Source organism: Tympanuchus pallidicinctus, unplaced genomic scaffold (assembly GCF_026119805.1).
Source record: "Tympanuchus pallidicinctus isolate F22 unplaced genomic scaffold, pur_lepc_1.0 scaffold17, whole genome shotgun sequence".
In the NCBI taxonomy this organism is placed as follows: Eukaryota; Metazoa; Chordata; class Aves; order Galliformes; family Phasianidae; genus Tympanuchus; species Tympanuchus pallidicinctus.
Genome location: NW_026294690.1, coordinates 1,108,671 through 1,132,004, shown reverse-complemented (window position 1 = coordinate 1,132,004; position 23,334 = coordinate 1,108,671). Strand labels below are relative to the sequence as shown.

Here is a 23,334-nt window from a genome sequence, read left to right as displayed (position 1 = left end):
CACTGGAGGAACATGATGGACTGCAGAGAGAGGGAGCGCATGAGCTCTGCCCTAGGCAAGCTTTCACCTGCTCGCTAAACAGCTGCACAGGTTTTATGTGACTTTTTACTCCGGAATGCAGAAACAGTTACCATAGCAATTTCCACATCACTTGGTACTTGCGCTGCCTCTGAGAGTCGGAGCACCTTTTTATAGAAATTCTTACCGGTGCACCACGTGCACTTTTGATTTTTAGAACCTTCGGAGGAAAAAAAATCTTACGCTTCCTGAGATTTTAGAATCCTGTTGAAAAGTGGAACCTTTGTTTCAAGGGGGAATGTGGTGTTTGGCACAGAAGAAACATTGCATTTCAGAGGAGAGAGAAGAAAGCAGCTCGTTCCAGAAGCATTCATCATCTGCAAACCATCCACAAAGGGTACAGAAACACGTCTGCCAAAAAGAAGCCCCTTGCTCAAAGATACAGCATGCTTAAAGAGAAGTTTTGTTTCCATGGTGACTGAATTTGGAGTAGGAACATCCTCTGCATCAGCCATGGCTAGATCAAAAACCCAGTTGCTTTTGTTCACTCCATGAGCTGGGTTATTAACCCTGCCTCATCCAAACATCCTGTTTGTATTCTTGTCCCTTTTGCTGTGCACAGCTTCTCTTTGTAAATGAAGCAAGAAAAAGTAGGAAGGTCCAAATAAATCTGAACAGCCCGATCATCCTGTAATATATATATATGTATATATTCAATCCTAATGATTAGAAATAATGCTGTTTTCCAATATAAAACCAGAATTTAAAAACACCATTTTTGAAATGGCGTCAGCAAGCATTGCACTAAAGACAATTAACAATAACCAATGATGTAGAGGTTGTCCTTTCCTCATGTCTCAGACACGAAATCTCATCCTTCACTTATCTTATCCATCTCACAAATTTCTACAGAATGGGAAAAGAGGGATTCTCAGCAGCCAGCTTTGAAGGGGTGACAACCTGGGACACAGACACATGTAAAAAAAGGTAAATTAAGGCAGAAGGGCCTCAGCAGACACATTTTGATTGGCCATCTGCTTGCTTACATTCTGACCTTCCCTACTTCGAAGATTTGGCAGTGGTTTCACCTCAGCCAGCCAGATCACCACCATTTAGCCCAGTGCCAGGACCGGACCCCAGGCAGCAGCTGCCAGCTTGAGCATCTCACAGGATGCACTGCCAAAGCACCACACGGTGCACACCATGAAAGCCATTAACAGTGTGAACGCATTGCTTTCTGCTGCTCCTTACATTCACCTGAGGCAACGAGGTCACACTCACTGTAGCCCCAATTTCTGATGCTGATGAGATAATTTGCTGAGCCACCACAGCTGCTTCAATGGAGGTTAAATCTAGATGCTGTATCCATGGATCAGTGCAGCCACACTTCCCAGCGAGCACTCCCTGCAGCTTCCTACCCTGCAGCATAAGGAGAGGGGACATGACAGCACCATGCTGTCACCACTTTGCATGGAAGGCAATTGCTTTGTCTGGGAAAAAAAAAAAAAAAAAAGCATTCAACAGATTTGCCAAAGAGCAACTTCATGTTTTCATTCCATAAAGTCACACAGACAACTCCATGCCAGGAACTGCATAATTTCTCACAGTGTGACTGTGGTGTCATCTGCTGGAAGGAGGGAACACCCATTCAACAGAGCTGAGAGCCAGTTCAAGTAGAACAGACAAGTTCCCTCCACTATTTTTCAGTGACAAAGATTTGCACAGAGGTGACGCTGGAAGCCCCAGCTTTGTGCCAGAGCAGCACTGACAGGCTGGTGCTGCTGGGGCTGCTCAGCACCGTGTGGCTTCATGAAGTGGGGACAGCAGTGGGACCAGTGCTGCTCTGGGGACATGCTGTCACATGCAGAATGTCATTCTGCCACTGAAAAACAAGGGTGAGTTTCTGCATCTGGTTTTTGACAACAGCCACTGGAAGCAAAATCGGACAGAGCCATGAAGGCAACCAGCACCTTCTGGTATCTGCATGGAAGCTATGGGAATAGCGTGGGAAGGAGCAAGAAGTCTATGATAATTCCAAACACAAACAGAATTCTCTATGAAATACAGAAATCAGAGTAAACTTAGATGCATATTCAGCAGAAACAGTTGCTCCAGTGTTTCTGGCCAACATATGTTAAGTTGCACAACTGTCAGCATAGAGAACTTCAATTTTTTTTTTTCCCCAGCAAAGAAAGTGCTTCAGTACTTGTTCCTGTATAAAGAATGCCAGCTGCAAGCAACAAACTTGGGAAAACAATGGGCATTAGACACATACACCTAAACATACCTGAAAAATCAGAGCTTTCATTGCCCAAATTGCCCAACACTTTCTAGTGCAAGGCTCCCCATCAGTTATTTATACCACTGCCAGGCCTCAGGCTGAAAGTTTACATGCTGGGTGTATGCCTGGAGCAATTTCTTTCATCTGTTTTATTTTAATTTCAGCTAAGACAATACAGTTGTTTCTGAATTAAAAATGAAGAAACAGAGCATTTCTTTGCCACAATAAAAATGCCTCCAATCTCAGCCTTGCCTGCCTCTGCCACTCTGCAATTAGGAAAACAGCTCAAAGCTTCAGCACCTTGTGGCAACAAAGCAAGCTCATTTTATGCCATCTCCAGGAAAACCCACCCAAATTTAGCTACTTCACTTGCTCTGTGAACAATAACACCTCAGCTGGTATCTGTCCATATCAATGAGAGTTCAAGATCCATTTCCTGAAATGCAGCACTCCACACTTCGGCCTTCAGATGTAATGTTTTGTAATGTAATGTAATGTCTGGACAGCAGCACTGTCCAGAGCCCCTGCTACATACAATCAAGCAGGGAGAAGCCTGGTGCTGAATAAAACATCTCCTGCCTAGAGCTCTTGGCTCTGATGGCCTCTACAGCACTACCCTGCCCTGTCAGTAAGCATTCAGCTGGGATGACTGGAGAAGCAAACAAAGAAAATACAAAAAGCACAGAAACAAGCGAGTCCAATGAATCTGGAAATTCAAAAAGCTTTTCACCAGTGTCTGAAAATGGGAATTCCTCCTATCTGGTTTCAACAGAACCTGCTATGGAAGAGACAACTGAGATTTAATTTTCATTTTCACTTGAAGCTGAACAAAACGATGATCCAATATTAAGCTTGTTTACAAAAGCTAAGGCTTGAAGTCCTTCCAAAAACAATTTTGTTCTACTCTTGAGTCAAATTCAATGCAATGTTCTCCCTCAGATGTTACCCACATGACTGTTTACTAAGTCAGATCTTGTGATACCACCAGCTTGATTCAGCAGATGTAATTAATGGGTCTGCTCTTGGCTCACACAATGGTGCGTGCCTAACAAAGCAGAACAAAGCAGCCTCTAGAGATTCGTGCCTCTCAGCTGGCCACTGAATGTAGAACCAGGCAGTAAACTCCCAGGCAGCAACAGCTACACGAAGTAAGGCTTAAGAAACACTGGATATTAACTGCTTCTGCTCCCAAAATAAGAAACTGCAGGATGAAAGCTTGGTTCTCCTCATTTCTTTGTGAACTTGTGGCTTCTTGTTAAGGACTCCAGCTGCAAGCATCAGCTTGAGTCCTGTTACTTGCATGATATCTTAAAGAACTTTCCTCAGAACTGCAACACAGAACATTGAGAGATACAGTAATTATTTCTTGTTTCTGAGAAGCATTTTCAGGTCTGGAGGAAAGGTTCATTATGTTACAACGTACAGGAAGGAGATATGGCCCTTTCACCAGATTCACGACTGTCATCCTTAAGAATATCAAATGAGATGCCTTTCTTCAGCTACGCTACTTATCTGCAAGCAAGGGCCACAACTCCACCACAAGAGAGCCAACCCCTAGGTGTGTGCACTCATTCCTACTTAGCTACCACAAAAGCCCACATCCTTGTCTCACAGCCTCTCTTCAATCATGTTAACTGAGCTCCTTATGGCTGCCTATCTGAAAGAGTTGAACATGCAGCAACTGAATTCAGCCCACCCAGCATCCATACGCCGGATTCACCACCAGTACTGTGAGGCAGGAGGCTCTCAAAATGGTACTTGGATAGAAACAAGCTTTGCATTTTATCGTACCCTATGACACAGCCAGTTGAGAAGCACAGGGGTGTCCGTGTCCTCCACAATATAGGTGCAATCTCATTAGCCTAACAAGTAGGTAACAAAACAAGTATTTCTTCTCAGCCTGAGTTGAGCAGCATTCAAGTTTTCTTTCCAACTTTTCATAAGTTGCATGATGGAAAAACATCCATCAAAAGCAGAGCTTAATAAAGGCTCCCAATAATGATGCTTTCCTCTTCATCCAAAAACTGATACTTAACAATGACTAGGGGAAAAAAAAAGATGGCATGCAGATACACAAATAGAGAAGAAAAGATTTGAGACATTGTGCACAGGTGAAGAATAATTGAGACCAAGTTATAAACTGTTCATTTCTGTTGAAATAGAAATTGGACAGATAAATATGATGAAAAAAGATGTTTCACCAGAAGCATAATGACAAAGGATCAACACAATAGAAAGTTGGTATAAAGGAAGCAAAGAAGATTGCTTACCTATATCAGAAGATTCCAGTTTTGCAGGGGAAAACATCACCGAGAAGGGATCTCCAACCAGAAACCCTTCCCTGCTAGGGGTCAGCCCTTCAATGAGGTCTAAGAGAGGTGCAGCCAGGCTCCAACCCTTCCTGTCTCACAGCTGAACTGCCTTCACCTGTGCTCTCAGGGCTGACCAGGTCCTGCCCCCAGGTGCTCAATCAGTGGTTCAGGCTGGGACTCAACAGTTCCCATACAAAGCCCTCTGTGACTAACTCGTTAGTGCTTATGAAAAATAGGAGTTATTAATATGATCACCAGGGCCTCAAAGCACCCTGCAGAGCCTCCTGACAACTAGCCTTCCTGAGGGATGAGGAAGGGACAGCAACAAGCAATTTGGGAACAGCATTGCATCACTCAGCCCCACCAGAGCCCCCAGAGTGCAAGAAACAAGACGGCTCCGTGGGCTGTTACGTCTCCAGCAGCACTGTCAGCAACTGGCACGGGTAGCCAGCAGCCCTGCATCAGCCACTTCTTGTCCTAAGATCCATGAGTCCTTCCAGTCTCCTTCCAGTTACTCCAATCCCCAGAGCATGGTGATTTTCTGCCAATTTTGCATATGCTGCTGTTTCCAGAGATTCCAGTTCAGTGTTTACACGTATTTCACAATGATCGCTGCTAACAACCATTGAGAGATGGTAATTATCGTGTTTCAATTTCCTACAAACTGCTGGCTAAGGCTGCACAAAAAGTCCTGAGTGCCAGATGCTCTGATTTATGTTATTTATTCTTTCAGCATTTATACAGAGCCATAGGTACTTTATGCATTTTGTCATTTTAAATCATAAATGCTTTCCCACCCTAAAATTCTGCCACCTGCCTTGGCTGTTACCTTCACTGCTTTATCAGTCACCAGTCAGCATCCCAGGCTTGCCAGCACCACAGCTGATGTACAGTTCAGGGAACTGCAAATCCCAAACAACAAGCACGTCTCAGACAAGCTGACTGTCAAGCAAAGCCCGCTTGGTGGGCAGCCAGAGTTTTTGCTTGGAAATTCTGTCACTGGTCTTGGATAGTGGAAATCAAGTATATGAAATACAACACGAAATCAGCATTCACTTTTTTGTGGTTCAAATGACTTAAACATTTAGTAGACCGAAGCAGGGAGTCTGAAATCTCCTGTTTTTATTTCTCCCCTTGGCTTTATCTCAGCTGACTGAATAACATGGGCTACTTTGGCAGATCAGTCACTGAGAAATGCAGAGGGACCATGAGCTGGAAGTCTGTCTTGAGTACACATAGGAAATACCAGCATATTCCTTTCTTGTTTTGAAGTATGTCTATGAAGAAAGACTCTTTGCTAACAGCCAAAAATAAAAGGAAAGTAGAAGGTTATCAGTCTTGAAAAGGCCATTTGAATTTGCAGCTCAAAATCAGCAAATGTCCAAGTAGACACTTTGGGAGCTTTTCTGATCAGAGCTGGAGCCCTTTGCTGCAACAGGATCCACCTCCTGCTCCAGGATTAACGGAAACCATTAGCAAGCCCTTCAAATTTGGTACCTTTCTTCACGGCTGAGAACTCCTGCAATGGATCCCATGGCACAACAGCAAAGTGCCTCCCAACCAGCTGCAGACCCAGCCAACACACAAGTGGGATCCTCACCATCTGCTGCCTGGAGGCAGCTCAGCAGGACTCATTTCATCAAGAAAACGATGAAGGCAACTGTTGTGTTACTCACATTGTATTTAACTACAAAACCCCCAACACCTCCCTTTCTTCCAAGGCCCAGGCTTTGAGGCCAGAGCTGCCTGCTCCCCTTGTGCTGTCACAGCCCTGGTTCCAAACAGCTCCTCAGCACTCTGAGTTAGGGGCAACAAGCACAAAGTGAGATCAGAGGAATGTGACAAGCATTTCAGCATTATTAAGCATATCCAAATATTGTATTTATGGACTACAATTTAACTTTTCTTCTTTTATTTGTTGTAGTGTTTACTAAGCCATTAGATTAAAAAAAAATCTACTGGCAAGGAAAAAAGCTGGGGGCTGCTTCATTGAGACTAGCAGGCATGAGGAGGGTCCAGTTTTATTATTTGCTGTGCCACTTAGCTTCTTCTTTGTCACCAGTGTTGCTCGTCACTGACATACAGTGCATCTACCCAGTGGCCAACAGAATTGTTTCTATGCCACAGGACAAAGAGACATGATCACACAGGTTAGTCATAAAGGCAAAGCAACAGCTGACATGTTGTTTATATGGAAAATGGTAATTTGAAACAGCTTTAGGAGATGAAACATTCTGTATCAGATAACATAATCCTCAGTCTGTGCTCCTCCCAGGCTAGTAGCTCTTGCTGAGAATCTCACCTAGGAAGAAAACTTGGCTGTCTGGAATAAGTGCTAATTAACTAAAACTCAGTTTTGAAAAAGAGTATCTGCACAAGAGAGTTTGGCAAATCTTTCTTTTCCAAAGCATTTCATTTATCTGAACAAAACACTGCATTTCAGCTCTGATTACAGTTTGACCAGCTATATTGCTGCTTACCAGGGAGATACAAATCTGCACCACAGAAGCAGTGAGACTGACTAGATTACCTTTCTTTTTTTTCATTTATTTATTTGTATTTATTTATTTATTTGGTTTGGAAGTGCTGTAAGTCAGCTGTTTGCTCCTTCCTTCGGATGAGAGCCATTCTGGACACAGTTTTACAGTCCGACTGCAAATCCATTGCTGAGAGAAGCTGCTAATGCAGAGCCTCACAGCTGTACTGTGGTCTGAATTAACATTTCTGGGTCTGCCAAAGACGTAGAAACATTGCTACTCATTTAATAGATGACAAGAAGGAGTTTTCCAGGCAGGCAAATTCAAAGCTTTGTGCAGATGCTATTCCTTCAATTTTTTTCTGCGAACGTCAGCAGGTAGAGCAGAGAAGCATGACAGACGAAGTAGCTTCCCAGCCTAAGCCATATCCTCACAGATGGGTGCCTGGCTTGCAAAAGAAGAAATTTTTATTTCCATTAAAGACAGCATTTAAGAGACTCTTGGTGCAAACTTTAGGCAGTTGTTAGAGATCACCAAGGTTAGTTGTGGAGAACAGAGAGCAGCACTAAGAATGTGTTCATGCTACACAGCAAGGATGTGAGGGCAGTTTCTGGACAAGCTGCAAACAAGTCTGTCATTTATTCAGGCATCCTAAGAACATCCTTCAGTTGCTATGCGGGGGTGGCAAGGGAGCAAAAGTAACCTCCTAAGGTTTGGAGTCAGTGTAGTGATGGCTGAGACTTCCTCTGCTCTGGTTCCGTGACACTGGGAGATGAGCCTGGCGTGTGCCCATGGTTGCACATCTCACAGCCATCAGCAAAGCACTCTGTGCTGCACAGGACAGCTTCCTGAATGCTCCCATCTGCTAAAGGACATCCACTGCTGTTTTCCTGGGGTCTTTTACCCAGCAGCTTACATCACAATATTTGACACTACAAAACAGAAAGAGATTATCCACTTTTTCAGTATCACAATACGCTTGTTTTGTCCTTTTGAAAATCCTCAGCTACTTCATGAGCATTCACTCCATATTTCCCACTGTAAGTACGGTTTGAGTCACACAGCTTTGCAGAGGGAGCACATTCCATGGCTCAAGGAGTTGAAACCATCCTTGCCTCAGCATAGCTCGACAAAATCCACAGCTACCAAAGCTTCAAGATGCTTGTAGTTCCTGCAGGTGCCATTCTCCACCTTGAGGAGGGAGAAGACACAGCACACACATATTTGCCAACCAGATCTTCCTCTAGTGCGGATATAAAAAGATGGCTCAGAGCTCAGCTCTGCTCCCGTCAGGAAAGGCTGTTGCTCCTGTATGAATCTCTGGGGAGCAGACAGCACCTCCCCAAGAATGCAGGCTGTTCATTCAGCAGCGTTGCTGTGGAAGGGCTGTTCCTGCTGCACTGTACATTGCCATTCAGCCACTGTGCAGCAACTGCACCTCTGCATGGCTCCAGCTGCTTTCTGGTGCCCTGCAGGCAGGCAGGACATGGCTGCTCTTCCAGCACAGGCTTAGCAGCAGGCTCCTCTCCTACTGGGGCTGCAGATGTGTTCATCCAGACAGCAATAGTTGGCTATATTGGCTAATAGTTGGGCATGGAGTTATGTTTTACTGATCACACGTTAGCACCCTCTCTCCATTTTCAGGAAAAAAAAAGATGCTTCCCATATGCAGGAGCCAAATCCACCAACCAGAAATGGGAAGAGCAGAGTAAAACACTGCCTGCTTCTGCATGTGCTAAAATCATTAGTGCTCCACTTTCTAAGAAACGTTCCTTGGGACTGACACAAAATGTTTTCAGTTAGATTCTGGACTTTCATTACATGCAGAAGTTACAGCTGTCCCTTCACATTTCACTCCACCTTGCCGGTTTTGACAGACTGTCCTTGGAAAATAACACCTATTACAGAGTGGTGTTCCACGATGGTGGTCATTCCAGAGTCACTGCCTCCTTGTTTGTTGTTCTTCTGGTTAAGTGCGTGAGCATTTACAAGAGAAAAGGCTCTGGATCAGCCTCCTGCTTCCCTGACACCCTTGTGCTGTGTCAGACACTGCAAGCCTGCTTGCTTAAGTATCTATCAAGAAACCTCATAGTATTGAAGAGCTGCACAAGCACCTCTTGGGCTGTTACAGACCAACTATCTACATAAAATTTCAGTTGCAGAATGAGCTTCAGTTTTCACTATGTCAAATCTCATTGTACTTTGCTTTCAGAAGCAGAGCAATAGTTTATTTTGTCACAGGTTGATGAGACGCCACGGCCAGCACTCCCCTGACCCACATACTCCCTTCTGAGATGTGCAACAAAGCAGCTGAAGACCTCTATTTTTAATTACTTTGTAGCATGCAATTAAAATAAACTCAAGGTAAAATGAAGGGGGGAAAAATAACTCTTGAGAAAACCACAGGTTGCTGTACTTCTTTCTTAATAAAAGTCAAATTGTGGCCCATTGCCTGGAGTTGCCCCTCCAGTGTGAAAGCCATGCTACATTATTTGATTTTTGGACTTCCCAGGAGCTCACAGAGAAGCTTGAACTCTGTGAGTTTAACTCGCAGAAAATCTCACAGAGTCACAGCAGCAGCTCTCATCCGACCAAAGGCAGCTGACCCAGCAGCTCCCCACTGCTTACCCTCTACAGGTTCCTGGTGTCCACCTTCTTCTCAAAGTGACAGAGCAATGTGACTCACCAGTACCACTGATCATTCCTGCTCCATTTGTACTATTGCTTCTTTTTTTAAAAGCAAGAGCATGTACCACTGATTGTTACTCTGAGATGTTTGGACTCTGATGCCCTGGTACAAAGCATGCAGACATACTGAGCTGCAAAAAACTTGAGCAATAGATGCATTTCATAATCTTGAGAAGTTACTTATTAGCAACAAAACCAACAGGTGTTTCATGAATATATAGACATAACAGATGCTGACAGAAGCATCAGCAAAGTTCACACCTGATAAAATGATTGATTGATCTCAGGGTAAAAGCAATTGCTTCCTTTCAAGGTAAGTGACATGAGTTAATCATATGTTTAATGTTACCAAGTTAATTTCCTGTCGTGTTTTTTTGTTTGTTTGTTTGTTAACTTTTGGTTTGTTTTTTAAATCAGTAAAGACACTTCCTCTGAATTATTTTTATTTGGAACCAAACCAAGACACGATCCTGGAGTTCCATATCTTCCTAGAGACCTCTCAATCACTGCACTGTTATTTTAACAACACAGCAGTTTGCCTAGCTTGGACCAAGTTAGTTCAGTTTTTGGACCAAGTTAGTTCCCCTATTTGATGACAGTTGTCATAGGCCCTGAAAGCACCCAGTTCCAGAGGCAGGCACAGTAAGTCTAACTGCATTCTGTTGTTGCTCTGCTCGTGTCAGCTTGTCACCAAGTTCTAAGAACGAGGTCTGTAATTCTCTTCCTATCCCTCAATTTAAACAAATCATGAATTAACCACACCTGATTTAAACAGTCAGTTTTTCTTTTCCTTGTAAATTTCCTTGTAATGCCCAAGCACTGTGAACACAGTCATCTCCAGGAAGAGTGGTGCCATGTGAAACCAAACACTCACTGTTCTGTTGTCACTGCTGTTAATATCCTGAACATGACATGCTGGTCAACAGCTTCCCCTGGGAGAGACAGCTCTAAGAGAAGGAATGCAATAGAGCAGAGTGGAATGAGGGGGTATTCACAATTCGTATGTATGAGAAAACCCTGTGGTTGTAAAGGTTGGAAAACAGAAGTGATCTTGCTGCTACACACTGGTTGGCAAAAGGCAGCAGTGCGAAACGATGCTGCAGAAGTGAAGTATGCAAAGATGCTGCAGTACTACAGGGCAGCTGTGGAGAAAACTCGTTAGCTGATCTCAGGTTTTTGTTTCAGAGATCAGGGTTTCTCAGCAGGCAACAACCGCACTCAAAAAAAGCCTCTATGTATTAACAGTGCCACCCCTGCCTCCCTGTTATCCATCAGGAAAAAAAATCAAGTCAAAGGCTCTATCAGATTTGTCAAAACAAGAGAATGCTCCTGCATGTCAGCCTCATCAATCAGCTGTTGACACTGCAGGAAATACAGCATTAGGTTTCACGTGGATAACAAACACTTTTTATGCCTGGCATTGATTTTTAGCTTTTCCTATTAATAATACTTTAGACCAAAAAGAAAGAAGTCTAAAGCAAGGCAGAGAGAAATGAGAGTCTTAACGAGCGCGTTCTGTTTGATCTTGGTGACAGCTGGTATTGGCCCTATCCACTGATGGAGGCCAGCTCTGCTGCCCAGGCCTGCTCTGTGGTAAGGTCTTAAAAGGCCATCCATTGCAAATTCTGCTTTCACAGTTTATCACGCTGAAAAGCATGATAAATCTCACGGTTTGGGGATTCCTACTATTATATCAGTGATCACAGTTAATTAGAAAAGTAGTTCTGGGGTTCACTCCTCCAGTAAAAGAGATGACATGCCCAGAAACTTCACCGACTCAGCTCTGTGGTTACCTCAGCCTGACTCAGACCAGAAAGACACTGTAAAACCACCATTCCCAGCCCCACAGGGACATGGGGCTTCTCATGGCACCCATGCACTGAGATGCATGGCAACCTGCTTCCCCTCCTGGCAGGATGCAGGCAAGTAATTAATGCAACTGGATTTCCATCTGTGTACAAAGGAAAATGACTACCTGACAACAAAGGCAAACGATCAGTTAATGTTTGTAAAGCACTAAGACCTGTTATGCCAAATGCTGGAAAATCGAGTAATCCCTCTGAGTGCCACGCCACCCCAGTGCCAGTCAATCACACGGCTGTAGGCTCTTGCCTTTCCTTTGTACACACTCACCTTTTTCATCTTGTTTTAATTCACACACAGTTTATTTTGGTAGAAATGAGGTATTTGGTTTGTTTGCTTGGATTTAGCGAGGCTTATTTTTGTTAAGCCACAGAAGAAGGGAAATCAATGCCATACATACCTTCTTCCCTCACCACATATTTGCTTATCTCTGGTGTCTGCTCTAGAACCAAGACAGGCTCCAAGAAAACACATGTTCAAGTTAGTTCCTGAAAATATTGACCAAGTAACGATAATACACAAAAGTGTGCCTTTCTGGTGAGACAAATGCTTGGCAGTTGTTGTCAGGCTCTGTAGGATTGTTTCTGCCTCCTTGTTTTCATCAAGGAGCTGCTGTGCTCCAGCTGCTGCAGCCCCTCCCCACCACCTCCAGCACCCATCTGCTTCATACAGCCATCCCATTTCCTGCAACCTGAAACACAGAAATCTGCTTTTGTTCTGCATCCTGCCTTGCATAACAGGGCTTTAATTCAGAATTCCACACGCTAAATAGGAATAGTTAGCATGCCCATGTCTCTCTATATGGCTGATCTCATTGGCTGATGCTACTGGGAAGTAGAGGGGAAACCTTTCTGCAATGAGTCGGCTGCAAGCACTCCTCCTGCTTCTACACTGCTCCTCTGAAACCACAGCAATACTCTTGAAAGAACCAAGAAGGATTTCAACAACTGAAGCTCCCTTCCAAGAAGGCTTTTCACAGCACAGAAGCCACTGACTCTAATACAGCAGCTAACCATAGGTGCATTAAAATCAGAGTGCTTTGCCTAAAATCATCTCAATATTCAGTGATGTTATGACCACAGATTGCCATGGTCTGCCAAAATAAAAACAAGGACTGTAAGCTGATGCAGGAGGTGTGCACATCTGCATATTCTAGCTACAGGCTGCTAGGGAACACATAAAATCATGCAGTATTAGGCAGAGTGTCCATTGTTTTGGTTTGTGCACATTAGCCTGGGCTCCTAAAGATGTGCTGAACCAGGATTTCAGCAGAAGCACTGGGAGGGGTGGGCTGCAAGGTGGCTGGAGGAGGTTGCAGCCCTTTGCTGATTTGGGGCAGAATGGACTGCCTGAAGGAGCCTACAGGAAAGCTGGGGAGGGACTCTTTTATATGGGCATTAGTGACAGGATGAGGGGAAACGGTTTTAAATTGGAAGAGGGTAGATTTAGACAAGATAGTAGGAAGAAATTCTTTACTGTGGGGCACTGAAACAGATTGCACAGTAAGGTTGTGGATGCCCCCTCACTGGAAGCACTCATGGCCAGGCTGGATGGGGCTGTGAGCAACCTGGGCTATGGGAGGTGTCCCTGCCTACAGCAGGGGGGTTGGAACTACGTGATCTTAAAGGTCCCTCCCAACACAAACCATCCTATGATTTCATGCTTGTAGTCATGTATTTAATTAGGCAGACTAGCCAGCAGATGAGGCTGATGAGCTCTTTCATCGGGTGGGTTTGAGGGAGCCTCCATTCAAATGCCGTGGAAGCTGTAGGATGGAGGTGGTAGAAGCTATAGAACAAGATTTAAACATCACCCAGAGTTGCAGCAGCCAGAGACATGGGGATGGTGTTTGGTGCTTTCAGAAACCCAGCAGCAGAGCTGCCACTGGGCCATGTGATGCAGCTCTCTGAGAAGCGGCAGAAGGGATGTAGGCACTAAGGAGAGTGACCCAGAGCTGGAGGCTGCAGGGACACAGAAACACACCTGGCTTCAGACAACACAGAACAAACTAGGCAGGGTCCCTCCACTGCCAGCCAGCTTCTGGCACAGAGATGCTCCAAGTGGGCAGCTTTGGGACTGGTACCACCCCACCACAGAGCTCCAACAGAAAGCAAATCCCTCTGCTAACCTGCTGGCCATGCTGAGCTGCGAAAGAGCCTCGAGGAGAAAGCTGTAGCCTTAACCCCATTCCTTCTGGTATGTTGACAACTCATGAAAGATACTGTGTTTCATGGGATGAAACATCCTCAATCGCCTCTGCCGCTCAGAAATTGCTAATTGCCAAGACGTGGCTCTTAATGAGTGCCACAGCATTTACAGACACTATTTATTTGGAGAGGTGTTATTTTGCAGAGTTTCCTGCCGTAAGCAGCACTGAGGCACACCAGAGCACAGGTGACAACTGCTGTCACTCACTACAGTCATACAACGCCTGGTTCTGAACTTTCAGGTCAAAAACATCATTCCTTGCACAGAGAGAACCTCATCCACATGTGCTCCAGGTGACAAACTGCTCTGGGCTGCTTTGAAGTGAGATCCGCCCAACTTGTTCTGCCTTTTCACGTTAAAATTCACACAATTCCAACCAAATAAATTCATTTCTCATAGTCTTGTCTGAAAAGACACGATATATTTCTGCTGTTCTCCAGCTGTACAGCATCTGTAACTGAAATCATTTTTCAGCATTTTTGTAATAACAGTTTTAAATATTTCTCTATGAGCCACACTGGATTCTTTAAAAAGAAGTGGCTATTAGCTTTTATCCCAGATCCATATTTATAGTCCTTCACCAAATCTATTTCAACCTTTCATTTTTTATGTTTCCTTTTTTTTTGTTCTAGAATTCTCAGTATACTGCAGGGGAAAAGATGATGGGATAAAGCTCATCCTAACTACGTGCTTCTCCACTCATGACACATCACAGCCACTGATTTGTTGACGAGTTCCACTTCAAAAGCTTCATTCTGCACCTAACACCTGCACTCATGTCAGCAGTGGGACCTGTGTGAGAGTGAGGTATGAACTGCAGTCCTCACTCTCATGTCTGCTCTAGTAAAACTGGGGCATCACTTTCTATACGTATAAATGGGTGAATCCTCCAATCATGGCAGTCCGAACCACCTCAGATAAGAACATGCAACCCAAAGAGCTCTGCCCAAGTCTAGGATTTAGCTTCAGGACTGCATTTACTGTATTTGGTTATTTTTCCAGACCGATGCCCACTGCTGCTTTCCGAGATCACTTTATCAAAGCACACGAGAAGAGACACAATGCTCCACAGCCACCCCAACGTGGGACAGTGCCACAGGAACCCCACGAGTTTTGTGCCCGCTGCTCTTCCCATCCACCTTTGCTTGTAGAAGAGATTCTGCTCAAATATCTAGATAGTAATATTCATGCAAACAGAACAAGTTGCAACGCAGTGTGAAACCTTTTACTGCACTGAAAGGAGCAAGTACTGTATTACAGCTACTACTACGACTACAGCAATATAGCAAAAACATTGACAGACCCCTAACTATTATGAAGCCTCCTGGCAATGCTATAATTAGATCCAATATAACTATTAGTCATCTTAATCAGTATACACATCGCTTGCTTTGCACAATAAAAGTTACAAAGTAAGGATGCCACTTAATGAGGTGACCTGGAAATTGAGCCCTGTCTATATTTACTTATTTAAAGTCCTTACCAAGATTAAATCTAGTATTTATAACAAAGCTTGGGGATTTATATGGAACTCCACCTGTACATAAAATCACCTGTTAACATTATAAATATGTAGATAAAATACCTGAAGGACACTTCTGAAATTATGCCAACAGTTCATTTGGAACTGTGTTCTGAGGAGAGAAATACAGCCTATTTTAGAAACTCAAGGTTAATTGTATATTCTAATAAGTGTCAAATATGTCATAAAAGAAAACGCATTCACTTAAATTCTCATCATCTTTCCAGTTCTCCAGATGATGTCTCACTGCTTCCCTAGCAGAGTTCTCTTTACAACCCCCCACCAACGTGACAGTGACTGCCTAATGGTTCCGCTGTCATAAGGAGAAGGCAATGTCAGACTCAAAACCCCACTGAGCTTCAGCTAACCCCAGCAGTGAAATTTCCACATGTAGAAAGACAAATATTAAAAACTATGTTACATGTGCCTGAAGACATTGAGGCACATTGCACCTGCAGCTCAGGTCAGTGCATCCATCCATCAGTGCTCCCGCATCCTGACTCAGACTTAGCGATGCAAAACAGTGCCTGCCCTGCAGCCAGCAGTAGGGAGGAGGAGATGGAGTTTCAGAAGAAAGCACAGCATTTTGAGAGCACTGAGAGATAAGACCTCTATTAAAACTGTAAATGCCTACCTGCTCTGAACTGCAGCTGTAACTTCTGCTCTGCTGGGACTCAGAATTCATCCACGCTTTCCTCTTTTTGGTTCCTCGCCTTCTCCATGCTTGTTACAGGAGGCTTCCTAAGGAATACAGGAAAGTGCTCTTCCTTCAAAGACTATTCAGACATTTTCTACAGGTTTTACTTTTTACTTATTTATTTCTAGTACGACTACGTAACCTTGTTTCCCTATCAGAAAAGTGTTTGTAAGAATGAATGTCAGCCAGACATTTAAAGCCAGAGGAAACTTGGCATCAACACAATGGCACAACAAAATCACCCTGTACCCCGCAAGCACCTGATTCCTGCAGTGCTGGCAAGGCACTGAGAACGCATCTGTGTCACCCAGCAAGCAGCCCTGCAGCTTGGGTTAGATGCTGAGTCTCTGTCTTCACCTCAGAAAGCAGCAGCAGGTGGCCTGTGCACTCTTCATCTCACAGGTCTGTGGCAGTTATTTATCGGTAACTTCATTGAAACTCGTGGCCTTAGATTTGCAGCATCAGGCAACGGTGATATCCAGAAGTTCCAGTTACGCTTTGCAATAGCAGCTGCACAAGTTCCATATAGACTTCTTAACAAGAAGGCATGCCCACTTTGCTGTGCACAGATGCACCCTACGCAGCAGAAGACACAGAGTAAAGCAGAACAGAGCAGCTGACAGCCTCCAGTGTGTGCCTTTACCCACACAGAGGCAGTGCCATGTTTAGGCTTGGATTGGGTAGAGAGCCTCTCAGTGCTCCCAGAGTACAGTATCACACACAAAAAGCAGCTTAGATGTGATATGATGGCATTTGGCAGGGAAACTGCTCCTGAGAACAAGAGCCTGCAAGAAAAATGAAGACAAAACAAAAATGTCATCGCATTTGGTGCAGAAGCCAACCATACCTCCTCGCCAGCTACCTGCTGACGTTGCCAGACTTGAACCTCCTGCCTCCAGCCCAGAAAGCCCACCACAGCAGTTAGCAATCTGTTCACACCCTCATTAAGCCGATTAGCCATTAGTGATGGAGCAGTCTCCAGGAATGCCACAGCACCATTGCCCTGTGACAAATCCCATTCCTCCTAAGTGCAGAGCATTTAATACTTACTATCCCAACGTTAATTTGAATTTAAAGAAAAAAAGAATTAACGAAGAAAACTGCTTCAGTAGGCAGACTATAGTAAATATCAACATTTCATCAAAGCTCTTCTTTCATTAGTTCTAGCCCAATTACATCAACCATTTCTTTTCCAGGATAGTTCTTCAAGCTATTAAAAAACTGTGTGGAAAAAAAAATGAAATACTCTCTCACTTCCTCATTGCAAAAGCCTTTCAAATTAAAGATATGGGGAGAACAGGAGAGTTATTGTTTGCCACAGATGAAGTGCCTTGCCAAAACAATGCAGAAAAATCAATATTCAGTACAGCCAGCAACAGAAGACAAAGAAATAAAGCTTATGTATAAAATCCAAAGCAACAACAGTAGGAGTTTAGGAAGAGGTAAACAAAGTTATGTGAGTTCAGCTTCAGCTGTGGTACACACAGGAGTTGAAGCATGCGTTACCTGTCCGACCTGACGGGACACCAAAGGCAGGTTGCACTGTATCACGTCTGCCAGATGTCCACCATAAACGATGGTCTGAAGAAACAAAACAAATGAAGCACAAGGCCAATGTTCAGGAAAAACTGATCATGCCTCAAAGAGACATTTGAGCAGACCGAGAGGGATTCAGCAAGCATTCGCTTGATTCTTCTAGACTAACATAGTTTTTGTTCTTTTCAAAACATCATCTGTAATTTGTGCAGCAAAGTTATCCACTGTGCTCATCTCGTAATCATGTCCAGTCTCCTCAGACCACAGGTGACATTGCTGCTGTCACTGTTCTGCTCAAAGCACCTCACCACCAGTGCCACTGCAGACAGGGATGGGAACAGCTGAGCCACTTCCACAGCCCCAGACACAAAGCCAGGCCTGGCAGCTGGGCCAGCAATACCAACAGAGGGAGGCACTGCTTACCTGGCATGAAGGTACAGAAGGCATCCTTGGAGACAATGCTTTTCTATGCAGCTTCCCATTGCATGCAGACAGCAGCACAGCTTTCAGTTCAGGCTGTATACAACTGCAGAGGAACGACACAAGCACCTTAATTGCCTTGGGCCACCTCTCTTCATAAAGCAGAAGGGGTACCTGGGATCCCAGTGAGATGGAGAACCTTATCTTTCATTATATCATAGCCGCTGCCAAGATGAGATGTGACAACACGCTGTTGAGTACTGACTTCCCTGGTAAAGCAAAGAATTAAGTCAAAGGCATATTATAGGTAAGTGAATTACCAGATACAAGACCTTCCAGAAGACTACAGAAAAGTATTTAAAAGATGCACATAGGTCAGAAATCAGTTTTACAACTCATTTAAAAAGCAGATTTCCTCAACACTGCTTCACTTCCTCCTGGTCACATTAAGATCAGCATTCATGTCAGGACAATACAAAGCAAAAAAGAGCAGCACAACCTCGATCTGAAGTGGGTACAGGGAAAATGATACCACATTGGAGGCATATCTCAGGATCACAGGCAACTGCACTGCAGTTTGAACGACCTGAAACACGACCTCACCACATTCAAACTCTTCTGCTTCCATTCTGCGCCATTTATCTCCAAAATCAAAATTAAAGAGCACAATGAAAAGAGCCTGGCTCTGCATCTTGGCTCCTTCCCACCCGAGGCAGTGATATGCGTGCACACCAGTGAGATCCCAGCCTTCTCCTCTCCAGGCTGGGTTGACAAGAGCAGTTGTGTGCTCTGCATCATCATCACAGTTGTGAGAGAAGAGAAAAACTGTTCTGGACCCCGAACTGCCAGAAGGACACTGAGTTGCTCAAGCACATGCAGGAAACAGCAAAGTTGGTAAAGAGACCAAGAGAGAAAGAGGACTAGTGAGGAACTGCTGAAGGAACTGGGGCTGTTTGATTTGGAGAAGTTTGAGGGGAGACCTCAATGCTCTCTACTGGAACTACCTGGAAATGCTACTGGAACTACCTACAAGAGAGGTCTCAATCTCTTTTCTCAGGTGACAAATGACAGGACACAGGGAAAGAGCCTTAAGTGGGGCCAAGGCAGCTTTAGATTAGATATTGGGAAAGATTTCTTGACATAGGAGGTGCTCAAGTGTTGGAATGCACTGCTCAGTGCAATGGTGCAGTCCCCATCCCTGCAGGTATTTAAGAGACACGTGGATATGGCACTAAGGGACATGGGTAAGTGGTGGGATTTGATAGGCCAGGCTGATGGTTGGACTCAGTGATCCTGAAGGTCTTTTTCAACCTAAATGACTCTTTTGATTCTAATCACAGCTTCTTCAAGGTCTCATCTTTTTGTGATGAAGAGCTCCAGACACTGGAGCAGAAATTCCTCTACGGCCCACGAGAAGCCCACGCTGGATCAGGTTTATCCTGAAAGCCCGTGCTTCAACAACAGAGAAGTGTGACGATGATGGGAGGAAGAGAGAAGCTGCTGTGGGCTTAGCACAGGCCCTCATGCTTCTCAGGGTGGGGAGTTAGAGCACTATGTTTAATTGGCAATAAATCAATTAATTTTCCCTAAGTCAAATCTGCTTTGTCTGCTACAGTAAGCAGTAAGTGATCTCCCCATCTTCACCTTCACCCACCAGCTTTTCCATCTTATTTTCTTACCATCCTATTGAGAAGGAGTGAAAGAAAGGTTGAGTGGGAACTGGCCAGGGTCAACTCTCTCACCCACCAATCCAAAGCCCTTCATATTTTAAATTCTTCCCAGGGTATTCTTTCCAATGCTGTGTGATTAGCATTAGCATATGAACTCAAACTCAGTAAACAACTGTACAGAACTAACAAATAAAGGCCATTCCCTGTCAGATGAAAAGGAAAAAAAAAATAGATGCTCAAAAGTGAAGCAAGTTTTAGTACTATACTGTTCAAGTGCTTGTTATCACCTCACCTTCCATTTATTTCTCCAAGTTACAGCTGGACTTCAATTCTGAAAGATTCTGAAGCTTAAATAAAGAGGGAGAAATTGAATTGTTATGAAAGAACATGTTGTTTTCAAACAAAACTCTTTTAAGTATAGATATGGTTTGCTTTCACCCCTAGCAGAGGAGTATTTCACTACTGGGAAGAACTGAATCAGCAATGAAGATTTTGCTTCTCCCCCTGAAATACACACACTTGCTTTGAAATATAGGGATGAAGGATTTTATTCTAAGAATTCGTTCATAATAAATAAAAGGAAAATAGTTTCAAGCTGAACTGCTTTGCAAATTAGAGCTTCACTTCAGCTTTTTCCATTTCATGAGTCAAAACTTTTCCTTTTTATTAAGTGCAGCTGAAATTTCAATTTCCTTGTGACTGAATATAGTGCTCCATTCAAGCCACAAAAAATATTCTATTTATTAGAATGCTTCAGTTTCAGATCATTCTGAGCTAATATTTGCTCAGCTCAGCTAAACTGAAAACCAGAAGCATGTCTGTATATAAATAAAGCAGAATAATTTTCTCCAATCCTGTATCTGTGTCAGCCTAATCAGGTCACTGGTGGGAGCTGTTGACTGGTAGAAACACAAGACTTTCTCTTTATGAAAAATGACTGCCCTTGCTTTCAAGCTATCTAGTTTGCGTCAACATTGCTTTTCTCGGTAAATAATAGGCTCTAAGTGGCACATCCATTCCTCTTCAGTACAGACAAGTCTTGGAATGTTATTTTTAGGCATCTCACAGTAATAATGCGTTCAGTGCAATGCTTGGAGCATATCCATGGTAATTATTCTTTGTCTGTTCTCTTGCATTGGTCAGCTCCAGAGACACCTCATAAAACCACAGCCTTTCTTGGCTGCAGAAATGGTAGCAAAACCATATAATCCTCTGGTAACACTCGGCTGGCTTTGAACAACGCCACTGCATCAAATTAATTAAGCGCAGACACACCCACCTCTGGCTGAAAATGCCAAACAACTGAACCTCAGCATGACTCTTCCTGCTTTAGCTGCCTCTAATTCTCCCCCATTTCCTTTACATGCTAACAGAATAACCCAAGTTGGAAGGGACCCACAAGGACTGTCAGCTCCCAGGTCACGCAAGAATTGCAAGTAACACAGGTTATCAGAACCAAACCAGCCCTGAGCTGCTGACCTCCATCGCAGCCATATCAAATAACCCCATGCTGCTTTGTACACAGTTCCTCAGGTTCTCAGTCCAGGTCTCCAGATGAGGTGTATTACAAGAAGTTTGTCAATATCCTCAGTAATTTAGTAGTACTTCTGGTCACCATGGCATGGTTCTCAAAAAACTCACTCCCCTGGAATTAAACATTAAAAAGATGCCAAACCAGACCAAAATAATCTAATGACTGTATTTAAATACATGCTTTGTCATCCACATTACTAGGCTAAATACGTAAATGTCTTTGCTATACATTTTGTAGTCAGTGTGCTGAGCAGAGGCAATTCTGCTTACTCAGACTGCTCTCTAATCACAAGTCATCTCTACTGGGAAATCATCTGAGGTGCCTGTCATGCTGTAGCATACAAACAGCTCAATTGAGCTTTTTAATGATTTATTAATGCAGTCAATCTGGTAGTGGTAGCTCTGGTTATCAGAGAGCTGCAGTTAGCAGTGTTGATTGTGCAGTATAACATCATAACCTATCCTTGCAATGTAGTGCAGGTTAGACTGAGACTGCTTTGACTAGGCCTGACTCTTGTTTTAGCAAGCAGATGTCTGCCTGCATCAAAAGGAGATTTGTCCTCTGCCCAATACAGACATTATTCATAGGATGCCTTAAGGTTCTTCATCCCATTTAGTGCAATGTCAGGTCACTATCTTCCTCCAGGAAATGCTGTTAATCAGCATGATGTGATTTGTCTTTGATGACACCCAGCTCTGTGACTTTTCAAAGCCTAGCCCTGCATACTCTGTCATACCTCTTCAAACATGAGAATTAATGCAAAACTGCTTCCACTTGAAGTCAGATAAAAGATGGTCTGTTAATGGGTCCAGGCACTTCAGAACAAACTGCTCTTTCCCACGCTAAATTCTGGAAATGGAAACATCAATTTAAATTCTTGTGTAAGGATGTGGTGTTAAACCTGCATCAGCTTGGTTCAGACAATCTGAAAGCAAAGCAATGAGTGGCTCCAGCAGCCCCTCCAGCAGCACAGTGGCTGCACCTTCACTCCATCCAGAACAGCTGCCCATGGCCTGTGCTGCCAAGGCAAGGGTTCATTCTTAAGGAAGATTCAGAGCTCCAGAAGTCCCTGGCAAAAGATGCTTGGTGCCTGCAGCCATATTACATACAGAGAGATTGCTTTTTCTGAACCCAGAGCTCTCAGTCTGAACTGTTCACCCAACAATTAATCTGACATAAGACAAACTTGAGAACTTGATCTGAAGTCGTAAACAGTAACAGATGCCAACATGAAGTTTCTCTCCATCCAACTCCTAACAAAAAGCCACTACTACATTATCCCTTCTCATAACTTCAACAGCACCATGGCCAAAATGCTTATGGGGCAAAATCATTCCTCAAGCCACACAAACAGGCTTTCAGAAGAAAAGGTTCGACTCTTCATTGACATGAAGTTGATCAGAAGTTGACCAAAGCAACAATAGATTGAAAAAAACCTCTGGTTTGAAATCAGAAGGCAAAAGCAGCAAACCGGGAAAGTGATGTGATTTGCTGATCGCCTAAACGAGAATTAATCCTTTTTTGTTTATTTATCTAGAAAATATGTATTTCTTCCTCCAATAAGTCTCCAATCCATTCAGGCACACCAGCTTTTAAAACAAGAAGACATCAAAGCAGTGAATAATTAAAAGGCTGTTTCAGAGATTGTCAGTACTGATTATACACCAAAGGAATCTCCTGATAAACACAAGTGAAAAGGAGTCCAGAATATCTGGAATTCTGATTTCATTAAAGACTGGCAGCAAGGCCTGAATCTCTTTGTGAGTTACACTTCATTTACCACATTAATACTAGGTGGAACAGAGAAGTTTCCTCAGACACATTAATCAAAATCCAGTCCAATGCCTTTAGAAAAGCCTTTAAGAGATTACTCATCCTCGGCTGTTTAAAACAAACTTTGAAAATAGTTCAGAAGGTCAAAAAATCCTTGATTTTTTGGCCCAATGCACAGGGATGGTGCTTTCTTAAATACGTCCTTTAACAAACCCTACCAACAGCCAGAAAAGTACAGCTGTAGGGTACAGATTATTGCTCATCTCAGAGAGGCTGAAAATCAGCACGACAGTTCAGTTTTCCAGAGCTGAAGTCAGAACTTCCGTAAGCACAAA

General features: G+C 43.7%; 1 long non-coding RNA gene across 6 annotated transcripts in view; it reads right to left on the bottom strand.

Annotated features, from left to right (window-relative positions):
- Positions 1-23,334, bottom strand: part of LOC128078335 (uncharacterized) — a 37,755-nt gene that overhangs the window by 9,667 nt on the left and 4,754 nt on the right. For 4 of the 6 annotated variants that reach the window (XR_008205581.1, XR_008205578.1, XR_008205580.1 and 1 more), the window contains 4 exons: positions 18,026-18,291; positions 17,573-17,647; positions 16,004-16,851; positions 4,570-8,020 (listed from right to left, as the gene is read on the bottom strand). This is a non-coding gene — a long non-coding RNA (uncharacterized LOC128078335). The remainder of the gene's footprint in view (positions 1-4,569; positions 8,021-16,003; positions 16,852-17,572; positions 17,648-18,025; positions 18,292-23,334) is intronic. The other 2 variants (XR_008205582.1, XR_008205579.1) reach the window with 2 other exon arrangements.